The sequence below is a fragment of the Anomaloglossus baeobatrachus genome, chromosome 7 (genome assembly GCF_048569485.1).
Source record: "Anomaloglossus baeobatrachus isolate aAnoBae1 chromosome 7, aAnoBae1.hap1, whole genome shotgun sequence".
NCBI classification, from domain to species: Eukaryota; Metazoa; Chordata; class Amphibia; order Anura; family Aromobatidae; genus Anomaloglossus; species Anomaloglossus baeobatrachus.
In genome coordinates this window covers 73,123,341-73,135,857 of record NC_134359.1, presented here as the reverse complement: position 1 = coordinate 73,135,857, position 12,517 = coordinate 73,123,341, and positions in this window count along the sequence as shown.

The window sequence follows — 12,517 nt, the reverse complement described above, 5'->3', positions numbered from 1 at the left end:
AGGGTGTCTGGGGGTTCATCAGGAGATGTTCTATTTTCTCCAGCCACACAGTGGATGTCCGGGTATAGTGACCGGTGGAGTCACTAGTAGCCTTCAAATTGAGGTCTTCTCATGGGTGGTGTCAGAAGCAATGTCTCACCATATAATAAACCACCTTCCTTAAATAGCCACTCAATTGCCCCCACATGAATAATGCACCATGTAGTATTGGACACTTCCGCCTTTTGCGTGTGTTGTCCCCTGAGGCGGGCCTGCACGACGTTCACAGGATGTAAGCGTTACCCATAGTGCCGCGCTCCTGCTTCCGTGCCTTGCGTCATGCCGGAGGTTGCGTCATATGGGATGTGTACTGCGCTCCACATATATTCCTCGCCTATTCGCAACCCGGACATGACGCACCGTGGAATGCATACACGGGATGTGAGCGTTACCCATAATGCCGCGCTCCCACCTCCATACCCTGCGCCATGCCGGAAGTTGCGTCATATAGGATGTGTACTGTGCTCCACATATATTCCTCCCCTATTTGCAACCCGGACATGACGCACCATGGAACGCATACTGCGTTCCACAGTTCATTTTCGGCAGTCACCGGACCAACGTCATCCAGAATTGGGAGTTACCAATATATCGGAGCTTAAACATCATACCGTACCGTAATTTAATAATTGGTTTTAAGTACTCCACTTTTAAAATTATAGAAAGAGGGGCAAAGAAGTACTATCTATAGGCTATTCTTCAAAATAATACAAAACAATAATACCGGCAACCTTATTAAGTTGCTAAATGAAAAGTGCTCGTCCAATCAGGACAATAAGCCAATCACAACACTTTTATCAGGGCTAATCTCAAAACAATAACAATCTAGATATATATAGCGGGGGAGGTTGTCAACTCCAGAAAACTCATACTCAAGCATAAGATGTTATTCCATAGATTTAGATAAAGCTAGTAAAATATAGCTATCCCCCCAGGGCTCATACAAAAGGTAGATCCACCTCGTTTCCCTTTGGAGGATAATCCTATTCCAGTCACCAAGCCGTTCATGTTTTTGGACTATCTCGACTACTTTAAATAGAATACTTTTTATGTCCCCATTATGTTGCTGGACCACATGTCGAGCCAAAGTCGTGTCCCTCTTATGTAGAATGTCACCAATGTGCTCGCCTATCCTCACTCTTAGCTCTCTCTTGGTCTTGCCAACATAGTTTTTTGGACATTGGTAGGTGCACACATAGACTACGCAAGCAGTTCTACAAATCGCGAAGTCCCGATTATGGAAGATCCTCCCTGTTACGGAACTGGTAAAGTTTTTTTGAGAGGTCAACAAATCTGCAAAAACTACAGGTCCCACATTTAAAAGTCCCAATGGGTCTCCTGTCTAACCAAGTACCTACAGGTTTGGGTGGCTCAAAGTGGCTATGGACCACATGGTCCCGTATTGACCTTCCCCTCCTAAAGGTGGCCAATGGTTTCACAGTTAGTGTCTCTGCCAGATCTGGGTCAGCCCGTAAGATGTTCCAGTGCCGTCTCACAATGTCCATAATCCTGTTTAACTGGTCGTCGAAGGTGCCAATCAGTCTTGTCAGACCATTGGTATCCACCTTTTTGCGAGGCACAAGTAATTTGATCCTATTTTTACGTTTTGCAAAATTATAGGCCCTCGTGATCACCTCCATTGGATACCCTCTATCTCTAAACCTATGTCTGAGATTATTAGATTGCGCTTGAAAGTCTCCCAAACTTGAACAGTTCCTTCGAAGTCGAAGAAACTGTCCTTTTGGGATCCCACTCTTACGATTTTTTGGGTGGCAGTTCTCCCAACGTAGCAAGCTATTAGTTGCCGTGGGTTTTCTATAGATATTTGTATCCAAATAGCCATCCTTATTTCTCTTAATATATAGATCCAAAAAAGGGATTCTATCACCCCCAATTTCAGAGGTAAATCTCAGATTTAGGTCATTGACATTAAGGTATTCCAAAAAAGACCTGAAAGAGTAGCGATCCCCGGACCAAAGGACGAGGATGTCATCAATGTATCGTCCCCAGAATAAAATCCTTGAGGTCCAGATGACATCCTCGTCCTTGAAAACAACCGTGTCCTCCCACCAACCCAAGAGCAAGTTTACTTATGTGGGAGCACAAGGGCTCCTGAATTGTTGTGGCCCTGAGTTGGTGGTAGAACTTCCTGTTAAACAGTAAGTAATTCTGTCCAAGAACAAATTTCAATAGTTCTATGACAAATGCATTATGAGGTCCCAGATGACTCCCTCTGGTCTTAAGGAAGTACTCTACTGCCTCTATGCCCCTGTCATGGGGGATACTGCTGTATAGGGCTTCTACATCAATTGATGTCCAAGATGGTATCTTGTTCCACATGTACCCCCTCAAGCTTCCCTATCAAATCAGCAGTATCCCTGATATATGATGGCAATGATGTAACAAATGGGCATAAAAGCTTGTCCAGATATACACTAACATTCTGACACAGTGCTTCAATGCCGGAGACTATTGGACGACCCTTCAATGGGACAATGCCCTTGTATATTTTTGGCAATGAATAAAACGTTGCAATTCTTGGATGTTTCAAAAACATAAAATCCACCTCATTTTTTGAGATTAACGAATTAACGAATTATTCATAGCATTTGTCAGGATCTCCAAAAGCTCTCCGGCATAGTCCTTTGTGGGATCACCACTCAATACCTCATAGGTCTCAGAATCAAGGAGAATAGAGTAACACATCTTTTTATATTTATCCACATGACCGTATCCCCCCCCCTTATCGGAGGGCTTTATTACAATATTTCTGTTCTTTTCCAACGATAATAATGCCTCCTTCTCCTGTGGCATCAAATTGGCTTCACAACAGTTTTTTGTAGGATTAATTTTACTGATCTCAGCTGAAACCAATTTTGCAAAGATATCAATGTTACTGTACTCCCCAGGTGGTGATAATCGCAAACTCTTAGGCCTCAATTACAAATACGGACCTTCCCATATACCACGGTCACTGTCCTCTGCAAGTCCAGCCAAAACCCTAACATCATTAAGGGAGTCAGAAGAAATACCTAGTTGTTGACATTTCAATTTATCATCAGTGGCAAAGTATTTCTTCCACTTCAGTTTTCTTAGGAATAAATTAATATCCTTTATCCATAAAAATGGATCACATCGTGTAATTGGTACATATGTCAAACCAGCAGCCAACACTTGTTCCTCACAATCAGAAAGTGTATATGAAGATAAATTAATAATCCGTTGTCGTTCCTCATCAAGTCCTATCCCAAATCCCGTACGTAATGTCTATGTTTCCTTTCCTTGAGCTCTTGTTGATATTTTTCAACTGTGGTCTTTAATGTCGTCTCCTTATTAATGAAATCAGGGTCAGATTTAAACTCCCGGGCTTTCTCAATTTGGGTCTCAAGTCTTTTAGATGATTCCTCTAGGGTCACTTTTTCTTCCTCTAAGAGGATTGTCATAAAACGGATTGATGAAGCTATTGATTCTTTCCGCCACTTATCTAATAGTGTCCCAGATCTTGGTGCTGGTGTCAATGGTATCCTTAAGCCCCTTGGAACAATGTTATTTTTTTATATAATACTCCAAGGATTTTACCTCCCACCAGGACCTTTTAGTGGCTATTTTTTGTGCACTGTATCGACAGTTTTTAAAATAGACGACTGAATAAAGACAGATTTTAAAAAATAGGGAAGTAATATTTGGGTTGCTGATTGAGTTGTTGGACTACCTGCACTTGCAGCGTCAGGAGTCCGCTCCCCGGCTTGTGGATGGCGGAAGAGCCCGTTTGCCCACAGATGCTGGCCCGTGGGATCTCTGAGCCTTGGCAGTGGCTTTCTATCCCCCTCGTTGGGCTGTTGTCTTCTATGAGGGACTTTGGGTGGGAAAGGACCTAAGGTCCAGACCGCAATCAGTTAATTAACTCAGTCCAGTAGTTTCTAGACCTCGTTTCAGGGTCTGAGTACCCCCCTCTTGTGCTCCGGTTTCTGAGTCGGTTCCCCGGGTCAGTACCGGCGGGTCACTACCCTGTCCTGGTCCACACGGTTCCACCGAGTCGTCTTCCCGACTCCTGCAGGCAGAGGCCTCCTTATGCCTCCTAGCCAGAGGTGCCCAGGCTCCTGCCCTGGCACCTGTCAGTTAGTTGCCGATCTGACACACAGGCCTGTTTCCACTTTACTTCACCTCCACTAACAGACTCCAACTAGACACTGACTGTGTTTCCTGCCTCAGGCTCTCTGAACTCCTCGGTGGGCGTGTCCAACCGCCTGGCTCCACCCCCTGGTGTGTCCATTCAGCCCTGAGGGAGGTGACTAGGGTGTTATGTGGTTGCCTGGTGTTACCTAGTGAGGGGTCTGGTGTTGTGCAGGGCTCTATCTGTGACTACCTGGCTTGTCCAAGGTGTCACACCCAGTGCCATCTTTGACCACAGAATGGTGGCAGTTTTCAATGTGGATAAAGCCTTCTCCTCTTAATGCTGGATTTTCTGAATCAAGGCCTCATCCTGCCGACTATGCCAAGTGTACCGTAGCGCAGGGTGGTAGTCATGGGCAAGGTAATAGCCTGACACACCTCGGAACGCTACATTAAAATAGGGGTCCTGGTTGGGTGTGTGGTGTTTTACTCCAGAGGGGATATGTCTTTGCAGGCCGCATGTTTCCAATGGTTCTGCCTGGCCAGGACTGGATGGTACACAGTTTATTGAGGGAAACCACCATCTTACAGATGTACCATCCATAGCGGCAGACCACGAGTACACTATGGGATCTGTGAGTTAGTGTGCCTGAGCCCCCACCCATTGTCATAGTTTTAATGAAATCTACATCTTCAGACTGGGGATACCATTGAATAGTATGACAAAGGCGCTATGATTCACCAACCGTGTCTTCCGAGTGCAGTCCGATGTTTCACTCGCACCCATAGACTTGTATGGGTGCGAGTGACACATCTCTTGCTGACAATCGCAGCATGTTGCAACTTGTCCCTCATCCAGAATCCGGATGAGAAAAAAGCTGACCATCTGCTCTCCCTCATTGAATAACATTGGTCTGAGTGCAATGTGAGATTTTCTCACACTGCACTTGTTCGAGTCATGCGCTCGTGTGAGCATTCCCTTATGTGCAGAATTTCTCCATAGAATTGCCTTATTATTGTTTTGTGGCCTTCAGGTCGATCTCAAGCCATGGCGACTTTATGCATGAAGTCTCTGCAGGAACATCGATCTTGTGCAAGACTGATCTTCCTACACCAGGTCTACTGATTTCTCTCTTGGTTTGATATGCCAGGCAGATCAAAGTGCGCTTGCGCAGGAACGCAATGGAGGCATTTGTGTGAATGATGTTGGACGCGTCATACACACGGGGATGGCCAGGAGGACAGCGATCGCACAAAATGGAAGAAGCGCCTAACTGAGACCAGCGACACCCATCGGACCGGACCACCCCATAGGTGAGTATGATAAAAGTGTTTTTTACGTCCTACACAGCTGCTTGGGCTCTTATATACAGTATTCTGGAATGCTGTATATAAGATCTCAGTGGTGGTGGCCATAGCTCATAAGGGAAAAACTTGGTGACAGGTTCCCTTTAATAATTTTCCTTCTTCATGTGAAGCATCTACACCTTCGTTCTGGACATAACATTCCTGTTACTTGGTCGGAATTATCTGCCAAACACAATATTTAGGTGTCTTGCATGTGCTAATCTCATGCCATCTGCTCAAAAATGATTTAAGGTATGTGCTGAGCAGGGACTAAATGTTTGGAATAAGTCTACTGAAATCTTCACAATCCCCTTAGCGGTAGCTTGACTGTCATGTTCTAAAAAAAGTCATAATTTTCCCAAGTGCAAAGTGTCACATCCACAGTAGCAGATTTTATCACAAACATAAGACAAGACAAGTCCTTAAAACGTCATTCAAATATTGCATCACACAAGCCTGCTGTACATGGCTGTGAGTCAGCTACAAATATAATCACTGGAGATAGTCCATTATGATCCACACTTCCAGGACTCACGGTTCATGAACATCAGATTACCTTGATGTTAGCAGCACATGATTATTTACTATGTGTGCCACCAAAAAGTGCCTATGTGGGGTGCGGTACTTACAGTTTTGCTTGAGTATGATCACTAAATCTATGACAAAAAGAGTATGTTAAAGCACCACTTCAGCATTTTTTTTTTCAGATCTGGAGTGGCACTTTAAAAATAATTCCCCTGCCCCCTGTCATATACTCACCTTTTGGCGGCTTCAGTCCTGTGGTGCCATCTTGTGCCCATAACTTCAGAGTGGCCGGAAGTTAAAATTTACATCACAAGGTCTCAAGCATCTCTATGAGAGCTAGGTCAAGGCCAGAACGAGGCTCTCATAGAGTTGTATTCAATTGTGACCTCCTGTGCACTCCATGAGTTGCTGATAGGTCACAAATCACAGGAGACTGAGCGGAGCAATGCTAGGAAGACGGCAGCAGGTGAATATACAGTAAGACAGTGGGCAGGGAACTTACATTTGAAGTACCACTCCAGCAGTGCATTAAAAAAGCGCTGGGATGGTGCCTTTAGCTGGCCATATACATGTGACAGTCCTTCAGCAGACAGCTATCTATCTAGACTATCCCCTACATAGTAACATAACTAGACTCTCATAGGCCCTAGTGCCTAAATTTGGACCTGGGCCCCCACCAGTATGTTGGTCAGATGCACGGTCCTCTGTAATAATGTCCTCTATTCTGACCCCTATCCTGTAATAATGGCCCTTATCTTGTAATAATGTCCCTCTTCCTGGTCCCCAACCCGTGATAATATCCCCCATCCTGGTCCCTTTCTTTAGTAATGTCCCCGATCCTGTCCTCTATCCTGTTATAATGTTCCCCATACTGGCCCCCATCCTGTAATAATGTCCTCCATCTTGACCCCCATCCTGCAATTACAGTATATCCTCTATTCTGACCCCTGTATGTAATAATGTCTGCCATCTTGAGCCCTTTCTGTAATAAGCCCCCCATCCTGTAATAATGTCCCCTGTCCTGGGCCCCTTCCTGTAATTAAAACAAACAAAAAAAAATCAATGTATGAAGAAACACATGATGGATAAAACAAGTAGAAACTACGCATGTTGGACACTGCTGTCGATAGACATGATCATGACCAAGGACAGCAGTGTTCACAAATGTGTAGTTTCTACTTGTTTTATCCGCCATGTGCTTTTTTTCATACATTGATTTTTTTGAGTTTTAATGGAACCAATAAAAGTGTTTGGTTTCACCTTGGTATTCTGCTATGGACGTTGATGCCGGACCCCCATTTTTTTTTTATAAAAGCAAAGAGTATATTAAGATTGTTTGTGAAGCACTGGAATTTGTGCTTATCCACGACACTTCAAGTTTGATGATAAGTGATACCTTCAGTGCGCCGATACCGCCATGGGTACACCAGTTCCATGTTATTTTGCAAATTTATTCCTTGCGGCTTTGAAGACAGTTAGGGTATGCTTTTTCCTTACCCAACCGTTTCCTTAAATATATAAGATTGTTCCTTGGTTTTGTGGATGATGTTTTATAGTTTGGGCAGTTTCAAAAGAATGGTTTGGGGTTTTTGTATATTACCTGAATCAGGAGAATACGATGATCTTGCATTTTGCTTCCAATTCTGGTGGGTCTTTGTTGGATTTTTTGGATGTTAAAATTCAGGAAATTGATGGTAATCTTGGTTCTGAAAACTTTTGGGCAAACCAATTTCGCAAATTCAGTTTCACATTTTGACAGTGCGTACCTCTTTTGTACAAAAATCCCTTCCTTATAGTCAATTTATCTGCTTGAGGAGAATTAATAAAGAAGGGAAATTTGTTGACGAAGCCTCAGAGTTGAGAGCAAAGTTTGTGAATAGAGGATATCTGGTTCCTGTTCTAGATGAGACATTTGTACAAGCAAGTTCTTTATGCCAGCATGATATATTATACAACAAAAAGAAAGGTTCAAACATAGGAAAGATAAGAAATTTAGTGTAAAATTTCAAATTTGGTAATATGCATAGAGCAATAAACTCCATGATTAAGTGCAACTGGTATCTAATAGAAAGTGATAATGATTTGGCAGAAGTAGCCGCCAAAAAACTTTTGTTTACCTATAGAAGATGTAATAACCTCAAAGATCAATTGATTTAAATCCGAATTGAAAATTTGGTTAAGGAATGCTGGTCGAGGGGGTAATTACAGATGTGGGAACCGTCCTTATTGTAAATATCCTAAAACTGGTATATAGGATTTGAAGTCCACAAGGTGTCTCAATTCATCTCTTGCAAAACGCAGTATGTGGTATATGTAATTTTCTGTCCATGCGGTTATTTTTATATTGGGAAGACAATGAGGCCATTCCATGTAAGGTTCAAGGAACATTTTAAGGCCATTAGCTCAGGCAAGAGTTCCCCAAGATTATTGATTCATATTTCAGGACAAACATGGATCAAATCCAGAAAGTGTTTTCTTTTGCCAGCTTAGAAAGGGTTAAATTAATGCCGCAGAGAGGTGATTTGCATAATTTGCTATTTGAGCAAAGAAGCTAAATGGATTACTCTTTTGAAAGCCCAGGGCCCTATAGGTTTTAATGATAGAAATGATCTGTCGGTATTTTTATAATTGTTTTTGCAAGAGTCGTTTTTAAATGCTTCACGCTTAACCCATTACTTGCCAAATTAGCAATTTTCATGTTTTTTAATTAAATTTCAGATTTTTAATGATTTGGGTCCTACTAAATCAGAAACAAATTTTGAAAAAACTTCGAAAATAGGTGTTTTGAAAGCTCTCTGGGTTGAATAATATTCAATTAAAAATGACAATGACATGATTTCCTGTTTTGTAAACATTCTTTTTACAAAAACAACACAAAAAATTGGACCTAATTATAAAATCTTAGTTGCTAGAAGCAAAAGATTAGGCGTCCCAAAAAAAGGACATTGGTAGATAATAGGTTAATGACCCTCTTCAATGCTTCATTACAGGCACATGAAATCTTGACTCTTCTATCTATGATGAAGCGGAGATGTCAGAAAGTCACCAATCCAGAACCGAGTGAAGAGAAGATGGGGAATATCATAATTTAATTGGACCAGATAAGAAGAAGGTATAGGCGGCGTATGATCAATTCAAAGGACAGACGGCCTGAGAAAAGATATAAGAGAGAGTTAAACAACTAATAAAACACATATATACAGATGATCCTGCAAACCTCGCCCCATGAAAAATACTTTACGTGTAAAGGAATGTACTGAATCCCAAGTCCCTGGGGGCTAAGAGTAATGATTTAATATGTGTCCCCTTTATAAGTTGCTCTTGATGTCACATTATCATAGGTCATTTAGTTGCTATTCATACCAGGTATATTATGGGATTTATTATATTGTTTGTGGTGGCTCTATAGCTGCATACTTCTGTCTTACATTTAGTGGCAAAATATGGATGCATTCCACTTGCATTCCGTTGCCAAGGACTGGAAATCATTTGCACATGAGACTTCCCAGCATTGCCATGCTCCAACTCCCACTATGCACCATGAAAACAAAACAATCACTGATCTTGGGGAGACCAGCCAGAGAAAACACTGCCGGCAGCAAGCGAGGGCACTCAAGACAGTGAAATCCTAGGAACATTGCCGCCTGGGAAATATGCAAATCAAAAAGGTCCGTGGAGCCTCTGTTAGTCTCAACACAAAAACCAGCCAGATATTCCTCCGGGAAGAGCCCAGCCAAGGGGTGGCTCTTTTTAGGAGACCACCATAACCACTATATTAAGTGCCCTTATAGTCAATATCCAACCTTTTGACAAGTTTAAAGATATGACAAGGGAAATACCAAGGCCAGGTATCCATCCACAGACAGCTGTTTCGGGGTATTGCCCCTCATCAGTGTGGAGTAGGATGCTGGCTGGGTGGGAGCAATGCCTACTAGACCAACAAAACAAATCAATCACTGATCTCGGGGAGACGAGCCAGAGAAAACACTGCCGGCAGCCAGCGAGGGCGCTCAAGATAGTGAAATCTTAGGTACATTGCCCCCTGGGAAATATGCAAATCCTGCTAAATATGCAAAATATGCTGGTTTCTGTGTTGAGACTCCTAACAGAGGCTCCACGGACTTTTTTGTTTTGCATATTTCCCAGGGGGCAATGTACCTAGGATTTCACTGTCTTGAGCGCCCTCGCTGGCTGCCGGCAGTGTTTTCTCTGGCTGGTCTCCCCGAGATCAGTGATTGTTTTGTTGGTCTTCTAGGCATTGCTCCCACCCAGCCAGAATCCTACTCCACACTGATGAGGGGCAATACCCTGAAACAGCTGTCTGTGGATGGATACCTGGCCTTAGTATTTCCCTTGTCATATCTTTAAACTTGTCAAAAGGTTGGATATTGACTATAAGGGCCACTTAATATGGTGGTTATGGTGGTCTCCTAAAAAGAGTCACCCCTTGGCTGGGCCCTTCCCGGAGGGATATGTGGCTGGTTTCTGTGTTGAGACTCCTAACAGAGGCTCCACAGACCTTTTTAATTTACTATGCACCATGGGCACAGCATGTTACATTCATTTCCTGGTTATGGTGCTTAACACGCAGGTGATTAATTAATATGGCTTGTTTTCATTGTCGGCGGCTTGTATTTAATATGTTACTTGCCCTCCATCCTGACATGCCCCCTAAAAGAAGCTGGTTGAAACGTGCGTCGGGATGGAGGAGTGCATGGCTTGCACCTAACTTTTCTAGCTAAATGTTGGTGTGAGCACTATAATATTGTATTTATGGAATCGTCTAAGGTTCACTATCTCTTTCCACTGAGATATTACACAAATTATGATAGCAACTAATTGGGACCTTTTTCTATACAACTCCCCATGGGATTTTTGTTAGTTCCCAACTAGGATATACCTCATTGTTTTTCCCTCCTCAAAGATAGTTATGAACTTTTGATTTTTATGTGCTCCTTAAATGTAGCATCTGTTTTTATTAATTTTATATTGGGATTTCAAAAAAGATTTTCTATTTTAACATTTTATAATGCATATTTCCTTTGGATCCCTGATCCGTTAAATTCATGCTGGAAGTATCAAGACACTATATGTGCTGTTTTGGACACCTGAGATAATATATTTTCAAAAGTTGTCAGGTTTAGTTAACAAAGCAAAAAAGTAAAACATGTCTAAACATTATTCCAAAATATAATCCTCTTTCAGGGGTAGTCCAGCACCCCCTTACATATCCATCCCAGAAACCAAGAAAGAGGGCAACCAACTTAAAGTCACCACAGAGGGGCCAGAAATTTTGGTCAGAGTTAAGGCCCCTCAACAGCTGTTTCAGGTTTCTTTCATGTGGACTGCATAACCAATGGAAATTGAAGGTAGCTAGTGATCGGCGAGCCCGAACTGTAAACTTTGGGGTTTGTAGTAGATACCAGATACCTAGTCCATGGACGGCCCCAGAATACGGACTTCTCAGGGACGTCCATGGTACTGTTTGAGTTCAGCTGTTCTTTTAAAAATAAATGAAAAAAAAAGGAAGCAAAAACAGGGATTAAAGCAGAACAATTACCGTATTTTTCGCTTTATAAGACGCACTTTTGTTCCCCCAAATTTTGGGGGAAAGTAGGGGGTGCATCTTATAAGCCGAATATATGGGGGGGTGTATGTATATATATATATATATATATATATATATATATATATATATATATATATATATATACTGCAGGGTCCAGGGGAGGTGGGGGCAGCAGCTCTGGAGTGCTGCTGGGGGCAGGTTAACGCTGCGGGTGGCAGCGTTAGATCTCCTGCTCTCGCTCATATAATATGCACAGCCGCTGTCCATCACCATGGTGCTGAAATCGCACCGCAGTGACGGGCTGGGGGAGCGGTGCATATTATATGAGCCTGCGCCCCCCTGTGATCGCACATGCCCTTCCTGTATTAGATATGGCCCCCATGCTGCTGGTCATCCTAAAATAAAAAAAGCTTTACTTACCCCCTCCAGCGTTTCTCCCCGGTGTCCCTGCTTCCACTGTGATCAGGCACGCAGAGATGAGATCACTCTGTTGTGCCGATCACATGACCGGCAGCAAGAACCAGGAAGTGGAGGAACAGAAGCACGGAGGGAGACAGGAGGGAGATCAGCGCTGGAGGAGGTAAGGAAACAGTGTTTTATTTTACTATGGGCAGCAGCATGGGGGCGATATCTAACACAGGGGAACGTGTGCAATCCATAGGGGGTCATAGGCAGCACAGGGGAACATATGCAATCCATAGGGGGCCATAGGCAGCACAGGGAAACGTATGCAATCCATAGGGGGCCATAGGCAGCACAGGGGAACGTGTGCAATCCATAGGGGGCCATAGGCAGCACAGGGGAACGTGTGCAATCCATAGGGGGCCATAGGCAGCACAGGGGAACGTGTGCAATCCATAGGGGGCCATAGGCAGCACAGGGGAATGTGTGCAATCCATAGGGGGCCATAGGCAGCACAGGGGA